Genomic DNA, 26198 nt, shown 5'->3' with positions numbered 1-26198 from the left:
TTATGATGAGAAGATGTAAGTATACTATTATTGCAATTGACAATTGTAAACTACGCAAGGTATTTATAAGGTTTGGAGGTACCACTTGAGGCTATCCAAGTTGAGTTAGGTGGATTTACTTAACTTTTATGCATTTACATTTCTGGCTAGAATCCTTTTTTCATTAAAATATAAGGTAAGGAATATCTTGACATAATCCAAAACTTAAATTTCTGATACTATCAAGAATTCTTTACCTTTCTTACTAGTACATAGTAAAACATTCATTTATGAATTTTGATTTGCTTACATCTCAAGGAAAAAACTTATTCTTCATTTGTCAATGATCGTATGAGCACGGCGATCTTGGAATATAAAAATAGAAAGTTTACACAAGCATGTTGAACCTAAATTCCCTTTAATGTATTTTCCTTATTCATAGTTCATTTAATTATTTTCTACTAAATAAAAAAATTTGTTCTTATCATGGTCGTCAAGATGATCTTATTCAACTATTAGTATTTCATTCATTTAGTATAATGCTAGAGATAAGTTAAATTTCTTTAATTATTAGTGAATTTTAATATAATTTCATCGAGATAGTTTATATGTTTATATATTTTTTATGTTCCAGTCTTCTTATCTAGCTTCTATCACTGGATGCATTTGTGAACAAATTATTACTACTTGATTTAAACTAAGGAAGAAATTCATCCTTGGCGCATTAATGATCATGACAAATACAAAAATGAAATGTATACGTAAGTGTATAGAACCTAATTCTCTAATATTGACTAAAAGAAACTAATGTTCAATATTATTCTTTTTCATGCATTTCACTTACTAACAATTCATATAACTGTTTTTATGTAAATCAACAAGTTAAGTTTTATAATGGTCAGTAAGGTGATCTTATCTAACAACTAATATGTCGTTCATTGTGTAATGCTAGGGGGAAGTTAAAAATGTTTTTACCCTGAATAAATTTAATAGTCTCATCGATATGATCTATCTATTTGTTATTTATTTATTTATTTCAGTTTTTTTGTTTGGTTTTTATTATTAGATGCATTCATGAATAAATTATTGCATCAAGTTTGGTTCAATCTCAAAGAAGAAATTTATTAATGGCATGGAAATGATCATAATAGCCACGATCTTGGAACACAAAATAAAAAGTTTATGAAGATTTATATAACCTAATGCTCTTACATCATCATAAATTAACTAAAGTGAAATAGTTCAAGAGTTTTTGCCTTTTATGCATTTCCCGTATTAACATATCATTTAGTTGTTCTCAAGTTACTCAGAAGGCTCGATTTTAACATGGTCAAAAAGATGATCTTATCTGATAATGAATATGTCATGCACTCGGTATAACGCAAGAGAGAAGTTAAATTCTACCGTTATTATTGAATTTGACATAATCTCATTAATATAAACGTGTTTATATATTTTTTATATTCCAGTCTTCTTGTTCTGTTTTTGTCCTTGAACGCAATATGTTCTTCATGCATATCTATTTGTGTTTCATAAGGCTTCAAAATGTAAACAATATATCATAATAGTATTGCCATGTTAATGCATCATTCAGCAGCCCTTCCTATTTCTCTTTCTTTTTTTTTTCTATTTAATCTTATATCTATTAGCATGTTTTTCCTTATCGGCCTCCTTTATTGCTCTCAAGATTAATTTTGCTCTCAAAATTGAAAGATATTTAGTTTCAGTCTACAAAATTAGTCTGAAAATATGTTTAACAATAAATCTTTTGAAATAAAATTTTAAGACTGAATATCACACTTATATGCATTGATTAAGCATCTGGTAAGAAATATGTTTTCCTTAGCGAAAAAATTTCATTCTTTGTTACGAGTTTTTAAAAAAATAGTAAGATAAGTATACAAAAATAAGACCCTCGTTAATCAAAATTGAATGGATCACATGAATCGGGAAGCAGAGTCAAATTCTCCCGTATAAATATATGTTTGAAACTCTGGTTTAGAAATATGTTCAGACTAAAAACAGAAGAGATTATTGGTTTTAGATTGAAAGATCTTTTAGCTGCTGTGGATCGACTTCAGATGGTGCTCGGGTGAGAGCACACTGTACGATAGTTTTCTTCAAGAAAGCTATGACATCTCTTATTTACTAGCTCCTGCTAACAATATAACTAATCTATCCAATCCATATGCAGTGTCCCCTGCATTTCAGAAGCATTGCCAGCAAATTTTTTATTATAAAATTTAGTAGCTGTCTTCACATAATAGCTACAATATGATCAATATTTGATACCTACACCGAACTTAGAGCATAGAAGGATGTCTTCATGGGAAAAAGATATAAATTGTAGACATAAACGATTTGTAGATCCAGTGTAAAAATATAGAAAATAGAAATTCAAATGGAATAGAAATAAAAAAAAATTGAGAAAGAATATAATATGCTGAGTAGATTTATGATTCCAACATAGCTCCAAATTCAATATAGGAGTGTAATAGCCAGATTTATGATTAAATACGTATATACATTTCAATAAAATGCGCACTTATATCTGTACATGCATCATCTTTTTAATGCACAATTTATTTTTATTTTTCCTATCATGTCGTTCTTACAATTTTTTTGTTAAATAAGAATAAATTAACTATATTATACTTTTAAAGTTGATCTCTATATAGATCTACTACTTACCTTCTCTAGAACCTATATGTTCTATTTTTATTTGGATTCATACAGTCATTTAGTATCATACATACATTTAAATTGTACATAAGAAAATAGTAGATTATAATTTTTACGTAATTTAATTCTTGTGCATGCTAATTATTCCATAAATTTACCCGAATAACAAAAAGTCATGCTTGTGTAATCTAATATCTATCTCTAAGCTGAAAGCTTTTGATATTGAAAAATTCTAGTATGCTTACCTCAAGCTCTAAACTTTCCTCAATCTCTCGAGGTATGGTATACAATAAATAAGAGATAATAGATCACTGTATATATATACACACACACACACACATATATATATAATAGAGGCTAAACTCTTGTATATATGTGTTTTACATATTGTATGGTGAATATAAATGAGTAAATATTTTGATAATAATTGTTTATATATTAAAATAATACATATTACGATATGTTATATAAGTAGCAGTTGATAGTGTCACAACGCATGACAAAAAAAAAAGCGTAGTAGAATGTTTGAGATATATACATATATATATATAATCAAGCGCAAAGGGTTTTAAGGAAGAAAACTTATATTAAGAACTAGATGCAGTATCACTGAACGATTACAAAGTACTTAAACAAATAACATAAAATAAGACGCTTCTTATTTTCTAGAACAAACCGTTACTCGTTAGAAGCTAAAATCCTAAAACCCAACATAATATAAAGACTAATACTGAGGCATTTACTGTGCCGGAAAAATTAAAAATTCATTTTAAATAAATAAAAAAAGTTCACTTAGAAGAATCCTTGGCCAAATCCATGATACTTTGGAGGCATCATATTCGGATTGTTGAATGGAACAATGCTAGAACTGAATCCAGCAGGCTTTGTCTCAAAAAGAAGACTTACTCCACCGGAAGAACTTCCCAGAAAAAGTGGATGGTTAGGATGATGATGATGAGGATGAGGATGAGGATAAGGAAGATGAGGATGAGGATGAGGAAGATGATGGTGAGGATGATTATTATTTTGGGTACGAATCAAAATCTTCTCAGCATGCTTAGCCACATTCTTCTTCAGTTCATCGAGAGAGGCCTTCAGTTGTTGAAGTTGTGTCAAGCTCATATCGTTCTTGCGAGCCATCCACCAACATTGATTCTCATTTGCCTTTTTCATATGGTTAAGCTCTTCGCCTCGCTTCTTCTCGATTTCGAGTTGGTTAAGAACCTGTACATGTGGTAAAATTAATATATATTATTTATACCGAAAATGTTTTATTAGAAAGGAAATTAATTAAAATAACCTGAGTGAGCTGCATTTTTAGCTCACGGACACTAGTGTTCCGATGAGTCTCAATGAGTTTCATGGTTCCAGATGCAGCTTGTGGTGGATTACCACTAACAAAACGTTCCAACACAGTTTGGACACAAGGATGGCCAAAAGAGAAGACCTTCTGACCGGGTGAGAAGATGATAATAGCAATCTCAGCCCCACATAGAGTGCTCAATTCACTCGCCTTCTTGAAAAGTCCGGCTCGACGTTTGGAGAAAGTGACTTGGAGATTGCTTTCATTATTCATCTTCGCCATTTCAACCTTTTGCCTTCCCTTACTCTTTCTCACCATGGTTACAAGTATTGAATATGTGCAGAGAGAAATTAATAGAGAGATTAATGGAGAGAAATAGTTTGTATTGAAAGAGGGGGAAATGAGTGATATTTATAGGAGATTTGAATCAAGGTTGTGAATTAATAAATTTTAGGTAGACATCCTGTATATATTTTCTTGTTTTAATAATTTACTTGTTTAGGGTTGCTTGAGAATCTCCTCCTTATTGAAATATATGGTAGGAAACATTTGGACAATTAAAGTTAAATTTTAGCTGTACTTTTATACAATTTGCAAAATCATCATTATTTTAACATATATAGATACATAGCTAGATGGATATACATGAAAATTGAACCTTCTTGAAAATTTTACATTTTTTATGTTATATATATGTATATATATTCTCGATATTAATTTGGGATTGAGAAGGTAAGAGAGCTACTTTTAATTTTATTTATTTGTCTCTTGTTACAAGACACAATGAATCAAATTGCAATGATAAAAATCCTTAGATAATTTCTGTTAAAGTAATAAAAAACTTAAAAATGTATTATAAGAAATATTAAAATTTAAAAACTATGATGAATTCTTTATAAAATTAATTGATCATTAGTACAATGGATAATTTTAATTTTATTTATAAGCATTAAGGGAGGATCGAAGTTGCAAATTAAATTATAACTATCAATTGGATCACATTTAAAATTCAAAATTTTAAATAATTAAATTTAATTGTGACAGTCGATTAACCTTCATAACAATAAAGTTTTAATTCGATTGCGTGTGATATTCAGTTAAACTTAAAGTTCATATAATTCATGTTTAGCTCTTTCAAAAGGTGACTTACAATTATTTTACTTGTACAACACTTCAACTTGAGCCTGCTTAAACAAAATCCAATTTCTTTGATCCATTTGATTGAAAATTTTTATTTAATACTGTTTGGTCCTAATATAAAATCTTCCATGCATTTTTTAGGGAATTTTTATTTAAATTATATCTCAGATAATTGAATAAGTTAAATAAACAATTAACATTTAATAAAGATATTATCCATACTTGGGATATATATTCCCAAATATATAGATATATTTGCATACTTAGATAAGTACTCTCAATAAAATATTTCCCATGAATATTACTTAATTTCATTATTGATTTATTTTAAGATTAATTACTCACATTAAAGTAGTAGAATTTTCTTAGCTGGAGCTTGTGCATGTGACCCATATAGGCTTAGTATTAAATTATTTATAGGACTTTTAACTCATCATCATGATTTATTTATCGCATCAATAAATTGGATGAACATACAGGTCACCAAGAGTGTCACCTAATAAATATATCACAACTCTTACAATGTATAAAAATTTGATCATGAAATTCAATAGTTTGTCCGTGGATGCATAATTACCATATAGTTAATTCATTTCATTTATTATATTTCAGACTAACTCAAGATGTGACTTGTACCAACCATTATTTAACTGAATAGTTGGTATATTTCTTCCTATATAAGAGATTGTACTTCCCTGTATGATTTTAATTAAATGTTATTTATATTGTTTTAAATTTGATGTATATATATATTAGTTAATTAACCAACACAGGTATTTATTCAAAAATAGAGACTCATAATTGTCAACGTAAAAAATTAACTCGCATAAATATGACATAATTGAAGGTTTTCCCAAAGATGATTCATGTTCTTATCGAAGCACGATTATGTGACTTTAATATCTTTTTTTTTTATATTTAGACGTTACTTTTGTCTTGAGTTAATGAGTTAAAAGTAAATTACTTAAAATATTTTCTCCTATTACAACTCTTAGAATAGTTGGTTGATTTCAACTCGAAAATAAAAATAAATGCATAGATAAAAAAATTATGTTATTATTACACTCTTAGAAAGTACCACAACATTGCAATGAAAAGGAACATGATGAAAACCGAAATGCTAAGGCACCAGATATCTAACATAAATAAAATAAAACAAACTACAAGCATCGTGTTTACAGCTCTTTTTAATTTCATCCTTCCAAGACTTAATCAAGAAATGTACTTAGTAGAATCTTTTTTTCCCATTTCCTTGAATATATATATTGGGATTATCCTTGAACACGTTAGGTATCGCGTTTGGGTTGTTCAATACATGAGGCATCATGTTTAATTCGTTCTGAATTATAATCGTATCAGCTTCTTCAGTAACTTTCTTCTTCAATTCCTTAAGAGATGTCTTTAAATGCTCAAGTTGTGAGAAACTCATTTCCTTTTTCGGACCCATCCACCAACACTTACTCTCACATTTTTTTTTTGTATTTCCTTAAGCTCCGCATTGTGATTTTTCTCGATTTCCAATTGATTGAGAACCTATTTTTATATTTTTCAAATAATAAGTACAAGTCAGTATAAGTTTTAATCCAACAAAAATAAGAATAAATAAGTATATTAAGTTTTAAAATCTAAATATGGTCTACTCAAACCTGTGTGAGGATCATATTGAGCTCATGTATCCTTGAGTTGCGGTGAGCCTCAATGAGCGTCATGGCTCCTGAAGTATCTCGTGGAGGATTACCACAAATGAAATCTTCAATCAATTTTTCAACACAAGGATGAACAAAAGAAAAAGCCTTCTTACAGGGGAAAAAACAATCGTTGCAATATCAACGTCACAAAGAGTGGACAATTCACTAGCTTTCTTAAAAAGACCAACTCTTTGTTTTGAGAAAGTTACTTGGAGGTTGGTTTCGTTACTCATCTTCACCATCTCAATCTTTTGACGTCCCTTGCCCTTCCTATCCATTGCTAAAAGTGAAAGAAAAAGACAATGTGAAGAAAAGATAAAAAAGTTGGTTTATAATTTACTAGGAACTGATAGAAAATGTATAGTGTTTATAAGAGTCGTCGGACTGACATTATTATTTTGCGCTATGCAACATCAAACTTTATTTAAATGGATTTTCTATATAAATTTTTTAATCTTTAATTACTTACTCATTTGGATTCATCAGTTCGGGAAATATCATTTTGTACTATCCAACATATAACTTGATTTATAAATTTATTAGCTTTAATTACTTACTCATTTGGAGTCAACAGGTTAGATATTATCATTTTGCACTATCGAATACATAACTCGATTTAGATTAATTTTCTATATAAATTTTTTAACTTTAATTACTTATTCATTTGGAGCAGATTGCATATTATCATTTTGCACCATCCAATATATAAACTGATTTCTAAATTTCTTAACTTTAATTACTTATTTATTGAGAATTATTAGGCTGGACATTATCATTTTGCACTTCAATATTTAACTTGATTAAGAGAGATTTTCTATATAAATTTCTTAGCTTTAATTACATCCTCATTTGGAGTTACCAGACTGGGCATTATCATTTTTCACTATCAAACTTATAATCTGATTTAGATGAATTTTCTATATAAGTTTCTGCCTTTAATTACTTACTCATTTGGAGTCATCAGGTTAGACATTATTATTTTACACTATCTATAACTTGATCTAAATGGATTTTTTGCATAAATTTCTTAGCTTTAATTACTTGCTCATTTGGAGTCACCAGATTGAGCATTATCGTTATACACCATCTAGCATATAGCTTGAGTTAGGTGGATTTTTTGTATAAATTTTTTAACTTTAATTACGTACTCATTGGGAATCATCAGGTTGTGCATTATCATTTTGCACTATTCAACCTATAGTTTAAGTTAGGTAGATTTTCTATAAAAATTTCTTGGATTTAATTACTTACTCATTTGGTGTTACCAGATTGACTTTATCATTTTGCACTATCCAACATATTGCTTGAGTTAGGTGAATTTTTCATATAAATTTCTTAACTTTAATTACTTACTCATTTGAAGTCACTAAGTTTGACATTATCATTTTTCACTATCCAATACACAATTTAATTTAGATGAATTCACTATAAAAATTTATTGGCTTTAATAACTTACTTGTTTGAAATCATCAAGTTGGACATTATCATTTTTCACTATCCAACACAACTTGATTTAGATGAATTTTCTATATAATTTTTTTTCGATTTTGATGACTTACTCGTTCCGAGTCACCAAGTTGGGCATTATTATTTTATATTGTTCAATATATAATTTGATTTAGACGAATTTTCTATGTAAATTTATCAGCTTTAAAAACTTACTTGTTTGGAATGCTTTACAATCACCTCATTGAAATATGTAGTAAAAAAATCTTGAAGATTGATATAATATTACCTATAAGTTATACGAATTTAACACTTCCAAATCATCCTTGCTTGTAGAACGAAATGAGATGAATCTTCTTAGAAATAGTTATTAGCAGCCACATTTTCTTGCTTATCAAATTTGACAAGATAATAAAAATAGGGTCAGCATATGTGCAAGGATGAATAAAATTTGAATTACACATCTCAGTACACAGTATTATATAATTACAAACCTATTTCCTAATATATATATATATCAAATTTGGGAAGATAATGAAAATATTTTTCATGTTTCTCCATACATGAATAATAAATTAGTCAACAAAAAATTTCAAGCTTGGTAATAAAATTATAGCGAATATTGCAAAACCACCATGAAGTTTAATAAGTTATATATAAAAAGAAATTAAAATTTGAAGAAGAAAATCCCAAAGTACAGAATATCATACAATTACCACCCTACTAATTATTTTAAAAACCATTTTCCTCTTTTCAACCTTAGCCATAAAAGGTTTTGATGAAGCTTCTCTATAGAACTATTCCGATTTGGCTCAATTCTTCACCACGGTGAGTTATCTTTCACAGTACATTATCTTTCTCGACGCTTTCGATGATTGCTCATCTTCTCTAATCTTCTCTACATTGATTCAAAATGATTTATACTCTATTTGAATCCATAGGGACTTAAATGTGTTTCCATGAGAGATATTTTAGTCAAAATTTTAGGATTATCTAACTAAATTTTTATGTTTGCTTTTTCATTAATCTCGTCATTCTTCCCAATAAATTTACAACAAACTGGAAGGATTTAGATACTCATGTTTTTAATCAAATATTCTCAATTGGAATTCATATTTTCATGAAGGAATCTGTCTTCGAGGGCAGTTTTTTTTTTTTTTGGAAAAAACTCAAACCCGAAAGAGATTAGGGTTCCTCACCAGTGTCTGTCATAAGTAGTAGTTATGCTGATGAAAAAGCACAATATATTTTATAAAAATTTTGTAAATATAGAACATTGTTGTAATGTTTTCAATTAATTTTTTCAATATGGGATATTATATTAACAACACTCGATTATTTATAATATACTGAAATATCATATTTTTGATATAAAATATAACACGTTGCATAGTAAATTTATTAAGTACGCATATATATTTTAAGATAACGTGCACTTGTATCCGTATTTGCATCATGCATTTTTAATGCGCTATTTATTTTTACTTTCACTGCCATGTCTTTCTTAAAATTTTTTGTTAAATAAGAATAAATTAATTATGTTTTACTTTTGAAGTTGATCTATATATATCCACTATATATCTTATCCACAACCTATATATTCGTTTTTTCATTGGATTATTACAGCCATTACGTACCATACATTTGTTTTAACTGCAGATTAGTAAATAATTAATATTTCACGGATGATTTTTCAAGAACCTGCCACCCCATATAACATCTAATAGAGCATATTAGATATGTAAATACAAATTCATTTTGATTCTTGGTCTATGTTTTTTCTCTCTCTCTATCTCTTTTGGGCATAAATCTAAGCCCTAATATTTATTAAAGAGTGCACAGACATATAAGATTTATAATGCATGTATAACATATAGTACTGTAAAATTTAGAGTTGAGATGAAAGCAAATAGATCTTTTACTTATAAAATATATCACTTTACATTCCATTGATAATATAGCTTAAATATGAAAGTCAAACTACATGAGCACTCTGTGACCTTACTATTCAAAACACATTCTCACAAACTTCAAATTCAGAAAAACTTCTGCTCATTTCCACCATTATTCTGTGTCATATTACACGTGTTCAATTGGATAAGACTTTAATGATTTCTACTACTAGAAATAATATTTTATTTTCCTATTTTATGTATAAATCTTATATAATTGAAATAGCCGAAAAGAAATTAATAATAGACTTAATACTTCTAGTGACGGGCTTTAATGTAATTTTAGAAATGAATTGACTAGTAACATACCATGCAATTTTAGATTGTTACAACAAAAAGGTTGTATTCCATTTTCCTAATCAAAAGCCATGTACATCCTAAACTTATCTTCTATATATAAAATATAATTATTTTCTAAAAATTAAGTTGCAAATTTAATTATTCTCAACTAACTGTTGGAACTGATTGACAGACAAAAACAAAAAGAAATTCCACTACAAGAAATACTAGTGTTACAAGAATTTCCTAATATATTTATTGAAGAGTTACCAGGACTACCACCAGATCGAGAGATAGAGTTCTTTATTGATTTTTTGCTTGACATGGCACCTATTTCTATTACTCCTTACAAAATGGGAAGAGTAGAATTAGTGAAGTTATAGAAATAGCTTTAGGAACTTTAGAGAAAGATTTTATCTGCCCTAGCATTTCTCCATGGGGTGCACCAGTCCTATTTGTGAAGAAGAATGATGAGACTGAATGATTGTGTATTGACAAGAGGACTCTCAACCAAGTCATAGTCAAGAACAGATATCCTGTACAAACGATGGTAATCAGTCTTGCTACCATGCCAATAATGCATGTTATGGTTGTAAAAGCACTCATCACAAGATCCGTGATTGTCGATACCACTATATGCAACCTGCACATACCACCTAGGGCAGAGCATATGCTCTTAGAGTGCTAGATGTTGAGGCTAATCCAGAGGTTATCCAAGGTACATATCTTATCTCTAAAACTCTTTCACATGTATTAATTGATCCAGGATCCACACACTTATTCGTATCATCTATTTTTGCACCACGTTTGGGTGGTACACCTGTTTAATTGGATAAGACTTTAATGGTTTCTACTGCTAAAAATAATATTTTATTTTCCCATTTTATGTATAAATCTTATATAAGTGAAATAGCCGAAAAGAAATTAGCAGTAGACTTAATACTTCTAGAGACAGTCTTTGATATAATTTTAGAAATGAATTGACTAGCAGCCTACCATGCAACTTTAGATTGTTACAACAAAAAGGTTGTCTTCCATTTTCTTAATCAAAAGTCATGTACGTCCTAAATTTATCTTTCATAAATAAAATGTAATTAGTTTCTAAAAATTAAATTGCAAATTTAATTATTCTCAACTAATTGTTGGAACTAATTGATAGACAAAAAGCAAAAAGAAATTCCACTACAAGAAATACTAGTGGTAGAAGAATTTCTTAATATATTTCCTGAAGAGTTACCAGGACTACCACCAGATTGAGAGATAGAGTTCTTTATTAAATTTTTGCTTGACACTCAGCCTATTTCTATTACTCCTTACATAATGAAAAGAGTAGAATTAGCAAAGTTATAGAAATAACTTGAGGAACTCTTCGAGAAAGATTTTATTTGCCCTGGCATTTCTCCATGAGATGCACCAGTCCTATTTGTGAAGAAGAATGATGGGACTAAACGATTGTGTATTGACTACAAGACTCTCAACTAAGTCATAATCAAGAACATATATCTTATACAAAGGATTGATGACCTCTTTGATCAATTGCAAGGTGTAAAAGTACTTTCAAAGATTGATTTGAGGTCTAGATATCATTAGATAAAGAACAAGGCAGAAGATATTTCCAAGACTGCTTTCAAAACCAAGTATGGTCACTATGAATTTTGGGTCTTATCCTTTGGCTTAACAAATGCTCCTGCAGTGTTTATGAATATGATGAATCGGGTATTTCGATCTTATTTGGACAAGTTTATCATTATGTTCATAAATGATATCATGATCTACTCCAAGACTATTGATGAGCATGTTGAACATCTAAGGTGTATTTTGGGAACTCTCAGAAGAGAAAAGTTATATGTTAAACTGAGCAAATGTGAATTTTGCCTCGATAAAATCTTCTTCCTTGGTCATAAGGTTTCTAAGATGGGATCATAGTGAACTAGAAGCGTCTTACTATTGTTACAGAAATCTGAAGCTTCCTAGGATTGGCAGGTTATTACCGCATATTTATCAAGAGATTTTTCAAGATTGTAGGTCCCCTTACTTTACTAGAAAATATGTAAAATTTGAATGGATAGATGATTATGAAAATAGTTTTCAAGAAATTAAAAATTAGTTTGTTACTACTCCAGTGCTAGCTCTTCCTAGTAGTTCTGGAGTTTATGTAATGTATACAAATGCTTCATATTTGGACTTAGTTGTGTTTTAATCTAGTATGGTAAGGTCATCACTTATAGGTCATGATAATTGAAGAACTATGAGCAAAGTTATCTAACTCATGATATAAAATTGGCTGTTATTGTATTTGCTCTCAAGATGTGGCATCAGTACTTATATGGAAAGACATTTGAGATCTTTATTGACCACGAGAGTCTCAAGTATCTCTTTAAACAGAAAGAATTAGACATGCGTCAACGTCGATGGATGGATATTTTGAAGGATTTTGATAGTAACATCTCTTACCATCCAAGTAAGGATAGTGGTTGATGCATTACATCGAAAAAGTATTTGTATGATGGCCAATGTTATGTTTTTTTATTGAAAGGATCTAGAGACAGTTTAGGAACTTCAATGGAAAGATTACCATTCAGGTTATTATGTGGCCAATTTAAGAATACAACTGAATAAAATTAGAGACTAAATTGAATAAAATTAAATTTATTTGGGGTCCTTTATAAATTTATAAATTGATTTAGGCGCTAAAATCTAAAGAAAACTCGAAATTTGGGTCATTCCATAATTTCTAAAAAATGGGTCACTGGACTAGTGATGTGGCAGCCACCAATCAAAGAAAGTCGCGTGGCATTTGACTTGCTTGTGTGGTCAGCCATGTGGGCACCCATGGTAAGCAGATTGGATGATCCTGAGTGTTATAAGATAATCCAACAATGAAAATTGCAGTGTTCAAATTCAACAGTGTGCAAATATGCAGAGAAAATGATTGTGATCCAACAATCCACATACAAGATGCCAATCGAATGACATGCATGTGTTCTAAGGCAATCTAACGGTCCTATGCACAAATGGTTCAGATCTAAAAGAGAATTGCGATTTAGCGATTGAGGGAACAAGATGGCAAAATTATAATTTTGCCAAGGCCTATCCAATGGGCTGTACGAGACCACACGTGCGATGTTTGTGCAGTCTAGATCTATTTAGTGTTGGATTTAAAAACTCATCCAAACCACTCAACCTAGGCCAATTTGGAAAGAAAGAAAGAAACAAAAAAATGAGAAAAGAAGAAAGGAAGAAGAAGAGAATGAGAGGTCGAAGTTCGCTATTCTTAGCGAAAAAAAGGTGAAAGGAGGGAAAAAGAGAGGCAAAGATCTCCGACGAAGGCCCTACCACCAAGAGAAGGGTGATTTGTGGCTGACCGGTGCCGAAAATTGTGAAAATCTATCGAGTTTTCTGGTGACCTATGAGCACAACACGTGATCAAATTGGCACTTTTGTTAGTAATTTTCTAGAGCTTTATTTATCAGTTTAATTAAACAAAATGCTCTAGAGATAGCTTACATGTAATAGAACATGTTTAAAGTTCAAATTAAATCAAAATCAAGCCATGCATGCATGAAAAACTACATGCAAATTGCTGGTTTATTACTGACTCAAAAAAGAATTTTTCCCTACAGATTTTTTCTCAAATGATATTTTTGGAGCTCAAATCATTTCATAATGACTTCCAAATTATAAGTATAATTAATAGGTAACCCAAAGCGTACATAACATAAATATTTATTAAATTTCGTTAACCGGATAAGAAGTTATAAGTTTGCAAAAAGAGATTACTGTGTTGGGTTCAAAACTCATCTATGAACTTATGAAGGCAGTTTAAACCGCTAGAGAAGGTCTTCAAACCGTCTGTTTAGATATTTTGATATTTTTTATCATGTTTTTAAATTCTCATTTGTTTGATTGAATTAATTGAATTCATGTATGATACTTATATAATGTATATATGTATAAATTGTCTTAAAATAAAAAAATTTTAAAAAATATGAAAAAGAGGTTGTTAAAATTAAGAAATTAAGTAGATGAAGAAAAAGAGAAAAAAATAAATTAGAAGTAAAAGAAAATTAGATTCGAGTTACTAAAAATGAGAAAATAAGTAATTAGATTAGAAATAAAAGGAATTAGATTAAGGATAAGATTTAAAAAAAAAATACTAATTACACATAATAAGAATTAAAAAATAATAATATCTAAAATAAAAAATAAAAAATAAATAGAACAAATTAAATAATAATAATAATATAAGTAATACTAATAAAATAAAATAACAATAATAATAATAATGATAAATACTAGCAAATATATATAATATTAACAAATAATAAAAAATTACATAAAGTAAACGAATATTAACAAAAAAAAACTCAAATAATTAAATAAAATTTTTAAAGTTAATTAAGAGGGAATTAGTTAGAAATGGAAGGGAAGAGTGATAAGTGAAACTTCAATTGTGAAATAAAATAAAATAAAATATCATTTTTAACTAGAATAGAAAGAAAATAAAATAATATGAAGATTGAAAGAAGTGAAAATTTAGAGATAACCCATTTAAAATTGGTATGGCTAAACTTTAGTAGTGTGGTGAACCCTATCCTTGAGTGGATAGAAACTCTTCCAGAGGTGGTTGGGATCTGTATTCTGTTTTGGGTCACCTGGTGATGGACTATTATGACCAATGTAAATGTGTTATTTGTATGTGCATCCCCTTGTGATAGTGGAAATTCTGATCTCGTATTGTTACCAAATGGATAACGGATACATCCGTTCAATATAAAAAAAAAATTTAAAACTTTAATAAATTCAATCTAGTTATTGTGATGGGGTAAATTGAGAATAGAGAATACCCACTGAGGGGTTACGAATGTCTTGATTTGACCGAAAACTTGCAGAACATTTTTGGTGGTGATTATGAAGGATAAAAGATGGCTTAAGAAAAACTATGGGATAAAATGGATCTAGAGGGATTTTGAGGAAAAATGAGTCTAAGAGCTTTTGATGGATAATACCTATGTTTAGGGGGAGTTTAAGAGATGAGATAGGAAATTGATTACATTTGCATTTCATAGTTTTCAAATAAAAAGATTAAAAAAAAAAGTTTTACATCTTTACTTGATTGTTTGATTATATGTTGCATGCCTATCATGTAACTTGTTTCTTATACTTACTGAGCGCGTTAAAATTGTTTATCTCATTAAATTATCATCTTACCATATCAAGAGGATTTGATTGTAGATTAGGAGGATCTTACCCCTGAACTGGATCGAGAAGAAACTGTTTGAGCACCCATGATGGAAATTATATTTTGTAACCAGACGGATATCTATTTTATCTTAACTCTGTTACACGAATCTCGTGTATTGTAAATAATATTGCAATGTGGTCAAAAGATAAATTATGAATATTTTGAATCTATAAATATTTTGTTAAGTAAATTTTTATTGTATATCTAGTGTTTGACGACTATAATCATTTTAAGGGAGAGCAGAGACGTCACAATCAGTCACCACTAATTCATAATATAGTTATAAAGCGGCATTTTCTTACATTTTAAATGATATTCAAACTCGTAATTTTTAAATATAATACGAATATTTTAATTATGGTAAGATTTTGTTGCTATGAATGATGCTAAATAAAATTATAAAATAAAAGTTGCACTAAATGTATACAAATATTCACAACAATAATTTGTGTGTATCCTATTTGTTATAGGATAATTTTCATAGTTACTCTAATAAATTAAATGCAATTATAAACAAATGTCTTTTGTTTTATTTTATTAAAGAACAAATTTTTATTAGTAATTTATCAACCAATTGTTTTAAACAAAAATTGATAACCTAATAATCATATCAAAGGATTATTAAGTGATCATCCAATTATTGTACACTATCAAAATTTATTGTAACGGCCCAGAACTTGAAAGGAAATAAATTATAAATTTGAATGCGGAAGTGAAATAATAGCGTTAGAGTTTACATTTCTTACACAATAGGACTACAGGAATTACCCTTTTAAAAGAACAACGGAAAATTAAAGAAATAAATTGAAAAGTGAATAATTGAACATCATATTCGCAACCCTCTTGTGGATCGGGATCTAGATCTTAGTTCTCTTGATCTGAAATTGTTAATGAAAGAGTGAGCTACACCAACCTAGTAAGAATATCACGCCACTCACTCGATTCAAAAAATGAAGGTTGGTAAAAATCATGAAAACTACTAATGAAGCTCTTAATTTAAGTAAATTCATTTATCATAAATAAATTATTTATTACACACCTACCATAGTAAAATTTTTAAAAACTGACCTATAGAGGTAATGACACAAACAATCTCATAATCTCACGTACAATTAAGTAAAAATAACAACTTTCGCCTTTTATCTGCCTACTGGTATCCATGGGGATCCATAGGGATGTCCCCACTATGCGTGAACCCTTATTCAATATTTTCAATTAACTGGCCGCTCCCATACCTCGTCCGATATGAGCACCAAAAATATAATCCCTCAATATTTCATCCGATATGAGGTTGAAACGAGTTATCCCCATACCTCGTCCGGTATGAGCGTCAAAGTACCAATCCTCCATACCTCGTCCGATATGAGGCAACGTTCATGGTAGGATTCCCTATGTACCCGATCCATCCACCATCTCCCAGGATATCCAGTAAGATTACCATTCACTCAATCACTTAATCAAACAATTCCTCGTTTACATTTAATTTTCAGTTTCACAATTTAACTGTAAATCACGCAGAACAAGCAATACATACATCAAGAAAACACAACAAATCACCATGCCAACTTCAGTGTATTATTATGCATTTGACACTGTAAAATCAATCAAACAAGATAAACAGTGAATAAAAATCTGGTTCCAGCTCCATTAGTGACATGTGATTAATTATCAATATTTTTTAAATTGTATAAAATACCACATTATTTATAATTAAACTTCAATTTCATAACTAGGAATAGAGTGAGGGATTCTTACTCAAATTGGTGTCTGAACATTGAACTTTTACATACGCCTACTGGCGGTCCCCGGCTTCCCTAAATTTTTTTTCAAAAATTAAAATACGTTCCAAGTACCTAGAAATACCCTAAAAATTCAAAATCGGCATTAGAAACCTTTTTCGGCCAATTTCGAGATTCTGGCACGGCAGTGCTGCCATGCTCCGCTGACGGCACTTTGCCTCAGGTTGGCCATTTTTGGCCAGTTTCGGCTGATTTCGGCTAGTTTTGTGCTCATTCATGCACTTCCACAAGGCCTTCATACCAGCATCCAAAACTTCAAGCTCTTCCAGGTTGAATTTGTCCATTGAACGCGTATACCAAAGCTCTTTCATCAAGCCTTTTCTTCTTTGTTTGAGCTCTTTACCTCGCTTCCTTGCTGCCTCCTCCTTGTCTAGAGCCTGTTATCATATACACATATTCATGTATTTGCAGTATTAGTTAAGCAGTTAGGCTAAAGATTTGAAAGTCCAACAAAAAATTCAAAATATATCACGTAACATCATAGATTTGAGTATTAGTGAGTCATGATAATTTTTAGATTATCATAAATGGATATTATAAAAAAAAGATAACAAATAAGTTGCTAACACCTCAGTGATCCTACTGATTGTTTGTTGAGTATCATTGTCGTTGTCAGGATCTCGAGCTGGGCGAACATCAATACTAAGAAAACGATCAATCACAATATCGATATTAGGATTGCCATAGTAGAAGGCCCTATTTCCAGGGGAGAAAATAATAAGGCCAACATCTGGTCTACAAAGAGTGCAAAGTTCACTCGCCTTCTTAAAAAGGCTACTTCGATGTTTTGAGAAGGTAACTTGGAGACTGGCTTCATTCTCCATCTTTTTTGACTCGATCTTTTGACGACCTTTGTTTTTACTTGATGTCCCCTCATCTGCCATTGCTAAAACTGAAAATAACAAAAGATAACCTCGACAAATTGAGAAGAAGATAATGGAGATTATGATGAGAGGATGTAAGTATACTATTATTGCAATTGAGGATTGTAAACTACGCAAGGAATTTATAAGGTTTGGAGGTACCACTTGAGGCTATCCAAGTTGAGTTAGGTGGATTTACTTAACTTTTATGCATTTACGTTTCTGGCTACAATCCTTTTTTCATTGAAATATAAGGTAAGGAATATCTTGACATAATCCAAAACTTAAATTTATGATACTATCAAGAATTCTTTACCTTTATTACTAGTACATAGTTAAACATTCATTTATGAATTTTGATTTGCTTACATCTCAAGGAAAAAACTTATTCTTCGTCCGTCAATGATCATATGAGCGCGGCGATCTTGGAATATAAAAATAGAAAGTTTACACAAGCATGTTGAACCTAAATTCCCTTTAATGTATTTTTCTTATTCATAGTTCCTTTAATTATTTTCTACTAAATAAAAAAAATTGTTCTTATCACGGTCGTCAAGATGATTTTATTCAACTATTAGTATGTCATTCATTATAATTCTTTTTGAAAATATAATAGATCCTGACGAATTAAATAGTTTATAACCTCTTTCACATTATTTATTATTTTGAATATAAAAATTTGAAAATAATATATTTAAGAGAATGATCGATCTTTCAATCTATTGCATTTTGGATAGCTTATAATTTTTTTTTAAAAAAATATATACATTACAAATTATATCTATCATATAATTTATTACATTTAACTGTGATGAGAATACTATATTGTCCTTTTGAATATCTATATTGAAACTAATATATATGAGAATGACAGATATAATTTTTCATAATAAATCATTTACATATTTTTTAATAATAACAAAAGCATTCTCATTTTAACATTCGGATATTGAGCCTAAACGTCAATTGAATTATTTTACATTGTATTAGTGAATCCAGAATTTTTAATACAATCACAAAATCCAAACTCATATTAAAGATTTTTAAAAACTATAATTTGAATTTGATTTAGAATCATAACTCTTTTCCAATTCAGATATGTGGTATTTGTATTGTAATTTAAATTAAATACAAGTTAAAATTATACAAAATCTTAAGCATGCTACCAAATTAAATATATACCAACAGATTTATATATTTCTATATAATGGAATAGGGAAGCGAAATGAGTACACGGAATAATCTTTTACCTTTTTTCTTCAAAGTCATAGATATACACGTACATATATTTATATATAATGTAATAATTAACTTTCTAAAAATAATAAATTTATTACGTACTTGAAGAGCTTTAATATTTTCATATACTCGAGTGTATTGATACCAAATTCTAAACTCTTTTAAATCTCTCGAGATATAGTTTACAATAAATGCGAGATAAGTGACTACTGTATATACATATATATAAATACACATACATACACACATATATATAAAGAGACAGAACTATCATATAAATGTACTTTATAGGGTGATTATAAAAGATTAAATATTTTTAAAGATTTGCAGAATTGTACTTAACAAGAATGTAAAATAAACAACACTCATGAAACACACATATACTTATTAACTCGATCCAAGACTAACAACGACAACATTTATAAAGAAAAAAAAACACACACACACACACACACACGCACACACAAGAACACCACCTGAAAGTAAGCAAATACAAAACTCAAGCCAATTGAAATCCCAAATTCCCAAATCATTATTTGAAAGACAAGACAAACAAAAACAAAAGACACGATACTGAAACTCTTCAAACTAGCCCTTGATTCATTTCAAGATAATCAACAAACTTAGTCATTAAAATCCTTGGCCGTTTCCTAGAACATTCCCTGCAAAAGGAGGCGGCATTTTTTTCGGATTATCACTGTTAGCCGCCTCATTTGGATTGTCCACAATGAAGTTCTCATCATCCAATGGATCCGCAAATAGCATCACTAGAGTGAAGCCATCAAATACTGATTCTAGATTTGAATCATCTAGCACAATACGTATCATATTTAGAGCATCAGATGTTGTGCTAATTGGATCATTTGGTGCATGAGGCATACTACTCGGATTAAAAAACTCATTAAGCCCAATATTTGGATCATTTGACAGATTAATATCCATTGTTGCAATTTGGTTCCCGAAGGCATCAAATATTATGTCTGGATTATCTCCTGCATTAAGTGATGCAATTGGATCATCTGACTCAATCATGACTAAATTATTGAAGAGATCCCTAGGCATGGCCTTCAAGTCATCAACAGGATCTAATGCCATGCTTGAATCATTCAATGGGTTATCCATCATCATTATGTTGGGATTGCCAGAGTCTAGGTTACAGAAGCTACTCAGGGGAGGAGTTGAATTAATACTGCTGGGGGCATATTCATGAGTTGGGTTGCTGGGCATACTAGGCATGGGGAGAGTAGTCAAGCCCTTTATTGCTGGATCTGAGTAAAACATCCCGTCATCCCTTGGAGAACCCTCAGCTGAACTCGAGTTACCTTGTTCCTTCTTTAGCTTCTTTGCAAGTTCGACAACATCATTCCACAAGGCCTTCATACCAGCATCCAAAACTTCAAGCTCTTCCAGGTTGAATTTGTCCATTGAACGCGTATACCAAAGCTCTTTCATCAAGCCTTTTCTTCTTTGTTTGAGCTCTTTACCTCGCTTCCTTGCTGCCTCCTCCTTGTCTTGATCCTGTTATCATATACACATATTCATGTATTTGCAGTATTAGTTAAGCAGTTAGGCTAAAGATTTGAAAGTCCAACAAAAAATTCAAAATATATCACGTAACATCATAGATTTAAGTATTAGTGAGTCATGATAATTTTTAGATTATCATAAATGGATATTATAAAAAAAAGATAACAAATAAGTTGCTAACACCTCAGTGATCCTACTCATTGTTGGTTGAGTATCATTGTCGTTGTGAGGATCTCGAGCTGGACGAACATCAATACTAAGAAAACGATCAATCACAATATCGATATTAGGATTGCCATGGCAGAAGGCCCTATCTCCAGGGGAGAAAATAATAAGGCCAACATCTGGTCTACAAAGAGTGCAAAGTTCACTCGCCTTCTTAAAAAGGCTACTTCGATGTTTTGAGAAGGCAACTTGGAGACTGGCTTCATTCTCCATCTTTTTTGACTCGATCTTTTGACGACTTTTGCTTTTACTTGATGTCCCCTCATCTGCCATTGCTAAAACAGAAAATAAAAAAAGATAACCTCGGCAAATTGAGAAGAATATAATGGAGATTATGATGAGAGGATGTAAGTATGCTATTATTGCAATTGAGGATTGTAAACTACGCAAGGTATTTATAAGGTTTGGAGGTACCACTTGAGGCTATCCAAGTTGAGTTAGGTGGATTTACTTAACTTTTATGCATTTACGTTTCTGGCTACAATCCTTTTTTCATTGAAATATAAGGTAAGGAATATCTTGACATAATCCAAAACTTAAATTTATGATACTATCAAGAATTCTTTACCTTTATTACTAGTACATAGTTAAACATTCATTTATGAATTTTGATTTTCTTACATCTCAAGGAAAAAACTTATTCTTCGTCCGTCAATGATCATATGAGCGCAGCGATATTGGAATATAAAAATAGAAAGTTTACACAAGCATGTTGAACCTAAATTCCCTTTAATGTATTTTCCTTATACATAGTTCATTTAATTATTTTCTACTAAATAAAAAAAATTGTTCTTATCACGGTCGTCAAGATGATCTTATTCAAGTATTAGTATATCATTTATTTAGTATAATGCTAGAGATAAGTTAAATTTCTTTAATTATTAGTGAATTTTAATATAATTTTATCCAGATAGTTTATATGTTTATATTTTTTTTATGTTCCAGTCTTCTTATCTAGCTTCTATCACTGGATGCATTTTTGAACAAATTATTACTACTTGATTTAAACTGAGGAAGAAATTCATCCTTGGCGCATTAATGATCATGACAAATACAAAAATGAAAAGTATACGTAAGCGTATAAAATCTAATTCTCTAATATTGACTAAAACAAACTAATGTTCAATAATTATTCTTTTTCATGCATTTCACTTACTAACAATTCATATAATTGTTTTATGTAAATCAACAAGTTAAGTTTTATCATGGTGAGTAAGGTGATCTTATCCAACAACTAATATGTCGTTCATTTGGTGAAATGCTAGGGGGAAGTTAAAAATGTTTTTACCCTGAATAAATTTGATAGTCTCGTCGATATGATCTATCTATTTGTTTTTTATTTATTTATTTCTGTATTTTTGTTTTATTTTTATTATTAGATGCATTCATGAATAAATTATTGCATCAAGTTTGGTTCAATCTCAAAGAAGAAATTTATTAATGGCATGGAAATGATCATAATAGCCACGATCTTCGAACACAAAATAGAAAATGTATGAAGATTTATATAACCTAATGCTCTTACATCATGCACAAATTAACTAAAGTGAAATAGTTCAAGAGTTTTTGCCTTCTATGCATTTCCTGTATTAATATATCATTTAGTTGTTCTCAAGTAACTCAGAAGGCTTGATTTTATCATGGTCAGAAAGATGATCTTATCCGATAATGAATATGTCATGCACTGGGTATAACACAAGAGAGAAGTTAAATTCTATCGTTATTATTGAATTTGACATAATCTCATTGATATAAACAACTTGTCTATAGATTTTTATATTCCAGCCTTCTTGTTCTATTTTTGTCCTTGAACGCAATATGTTCTTCATGCATATCTGTTTATGTTTCATAAGGCTTCAAAATGTAAACTATCATAATAGTATTGCCATGCTAATGCATCATTCAGTAGCCCCTTCCTATTTCTCTTTCTTTTTTTTTCTTCTATTTAATCTTAAATCTATTAGCATGTTTTTCTTTATCGGCCTCCTTTGTTACTCTCAAGATTAATTTTGCTCTCAAAATTGAAAGCAATTTAGTTTCAGTGTACAAAATTAGTCTGAAAATATCTTAACAGTAAATCTTTTGAAATAAAATTTTAAGACTTAATATCACACTTATATGCTTTGATTAAGCATCTGATAACAAATATGTTTTTGTTAAAAATTGAATGGATCACATGATCCGGGAAGCATAGTCAAATTCTCCCGTATAAATATATGTTTGAAACTCTGGTTTAGAAATATGTTCAGACTTAAAACAGAAGAGATTATTGGTTTTAGATTGAAAGTTCTTTTAGCTGCTGTGGATCGACTTCAGATGGTGCTCGGGTGAGAGCACACTGCACGATAGTTGTCTTCAAGAAAGCTATGACATCTCTATGGAACTAGCTCCTGCTAACAATATAACCAATATATCCAATCCATATGCAGTGTCCCCTGCATTTCAAAAGCATTGCCAGCAAATTTTTTATTCTAAATTCAGTAGCTGTCTTCACATAATAGCTACAATATGATCAACATTTAATACCTACACCGAACTTAGAGCAAAGAAGGATGTCTTCATGTGAAAAAGATATAAATTGTAGACATACACGAGTTGTAGATCCAGTGTAAAAATATAGAAAATAGAAATTCAAATGGAATAGAAATAAGAAAAAAATTAAGAAAGAGAATAATATGCTGAGCAGATTTGTGATTCCAAAATAGCACCAAATTCAATATAGGAGTGTAATCGCCAGATTTGTGATTAAATACGTATATACATTTCAATACAACGGCACTTATAGATACATGCATCATCCTTTTAATGAATAATTTATTTTTATTTTCCCTATCATGTCGTTCTTACAAATTTTTTGTTAAATAAGAATAAATTAACTATATTATACTTTTAAAGTTGATCTATATATACATCTACTACTTACCTTCTCGACAACCTATATGTTCTATTTTTATTTGGATTCATACAGTCATTTAGTATCATACATACGTTTAAATTGTACATAAGAAAATACTGGATTATAATTTTTACGTAATTTAATTCTTGTGCATGCTAATTATTCCACAAATTTACCCGAAGAACAAAAACTCATGCTTGTGTAATCTAATATCTATCTCTAACCTGAAAGCTTTTGATATTGAAAAATTCTAGTATGCTTACCTCAAGCTCTAAACTTTCTTCAATCTCTCGAGGTATGGTGTACAATAAATATGAGATAATAGGTCACTGTATATATATACACACACACACACATATATATATAATAGAGGCTAAACTCTTGTATATATGTGTTCTATATTTTGTATGGTGAATATAAATGAGTAAATATTTTGATAATAATTGTTTACATATTAAAATAATAGATATTACGATATGTTATATAGGTAGCAGTTGATAGTGTCACAACGCATGACAAAAAAAAAAGCGTTGTAGAATGTTTGAGATATATACATATATATATATAATCAAGCGCAAATGGTTTTAAGGAAAAAAACTTATATTAAGAACTAGATGCAGTATCACTGAACGATTACAAAATACTTAAACAAAAAACATAAAATAAGATGCCTCTTATTTTCTAGAACAAACCCTTACTCGTTAGAAGCTAAAATCCTAAAACCCATCATAATATAAAGACTAATACTGAGGCATTTACTGTGCCAGAAAAATTAAAAATTCATTTTAAATAAATAACAAAAGTTTGCTTAGAAGAATCCTTGGCCAAATCCATGATACTGTGGAGGCATCATGTTCGAATTGTTGAATGGAACAATGCTAGAACTGAATCCAGCAGGCTTTGTCTCAAAAGGAAGACCTGCTCCACCGGAAGAACTTCCCAGAAAAAAAGGATGGTTAGGATGATGATGATGAGGATGAGGATGAGGAAGATGAGGATGATGATTATTTTGGGTATGAATCACAATCTTCTCAGCATGCTTAGCCACATTCTTCTTCAGTTCATCGAGAGAGGCCTTCAGTTGTTGAAGTTGTGTCAAGCTCATATCGTTCTTGCGAGCCATCCACCAAGATTGATTCTCATTTGCCTTTTTCATATGGTTAAGCTCCTCGCCTCACTTCTTTTCGATTTCGAGTTGGTTCAGAACCTGTACATGTAGTAAAATTAATATATATTATTTATACCGAAAACGTTTTATTAGAGAGGAAAGAAATTAAAATAACCTGAGTGAGCTGCGTGTTTAGCTCACGGACACTAGTGTTCCGATGAGCCTCAATGAGTTTCATGGTTCTAGAAGCAGCTTGTGGTGGATTACCACAAACAAAACGTTCCAACACAGTATGGACACAAGGATGGCCAAAAGAGAAGACCTTCTGACCGGGTGAGAAGACAATAATAACAATCTCAGCCTCACATAGAGTGCTCAATTCACTCGCCTTCTTGAAAAGTCCGGCTCGACGTTTGGAGAAAGTTACTTGGAGATTGCTTTCATTATTCATTTTCACCATCTCAACCTTTTGTCGTCCCTTACTCTTTCTCGCCATGGTCACAAGTATTGAATATGTTTAGAGAGAAATTAATAGAGAGATTAATGGAGATAAATAATTTGTATTGAAAGAGGGGGAAATGAGTGATATTTATAGGAGATTTGAATCAAGGTTGTGAATTAATAAATTTTAGGTAGACATCCTATATATATTTTCTTGTTTTAATAATTTACTTGTTTAGGGTTGCTTGAGAATCTCCTCCTTATTGAAATATATGGTAGGAAACATTTGGACAATTAAAGTTAAATTTTAGCTGTACTTTTATACAATTTGCAAAATCATCATTATTTTAACATATATAGATACATAGCTAGATGGATATACATGA

General features: G+C 30.1%; 2 pseudogenes; both read right to left on the bottom strand.

The window, feature by feature from the left end:
* Positions 1-3453: 3453 nt before the first annotated feature.
* Positions 3454-4285, bottom strand: LOC110825482 (agamous-like MADS-box protein AGL62 pseudogene; annotated as a pseudogene).
* Positions 4286-25071: 20786 nt separating this feature from the next.
* LOC148270402 (agamous-like MADS-box protein AGL62 pseudogene) lies at positions 25072-25924 on the bottom strand (annotated as a pseudogene).
* Between the last annotated feature and the right edge of the window lie 274 nt (positions 25925-26198).

Source organism: Carica papaya, chromosome 1, assembly GCF_054855325.1.
Source record: "Carica papaya isolate Zhongbai chromosome 1, ASM5485532v1, whole genome shotgun sequence".
Classification (NCBI taxonomy): domain Eukaryota; kingdom Viridiplantae; phylum Streptophyta; class Magnoliopsida; order Brassicales; family Caricaceae; genus Carica; species Carica papaya.
Note: the sequence above shows the minus strand (reverse complement) of the source record. Positions and strands in the feature narration are given on the sequence as shown.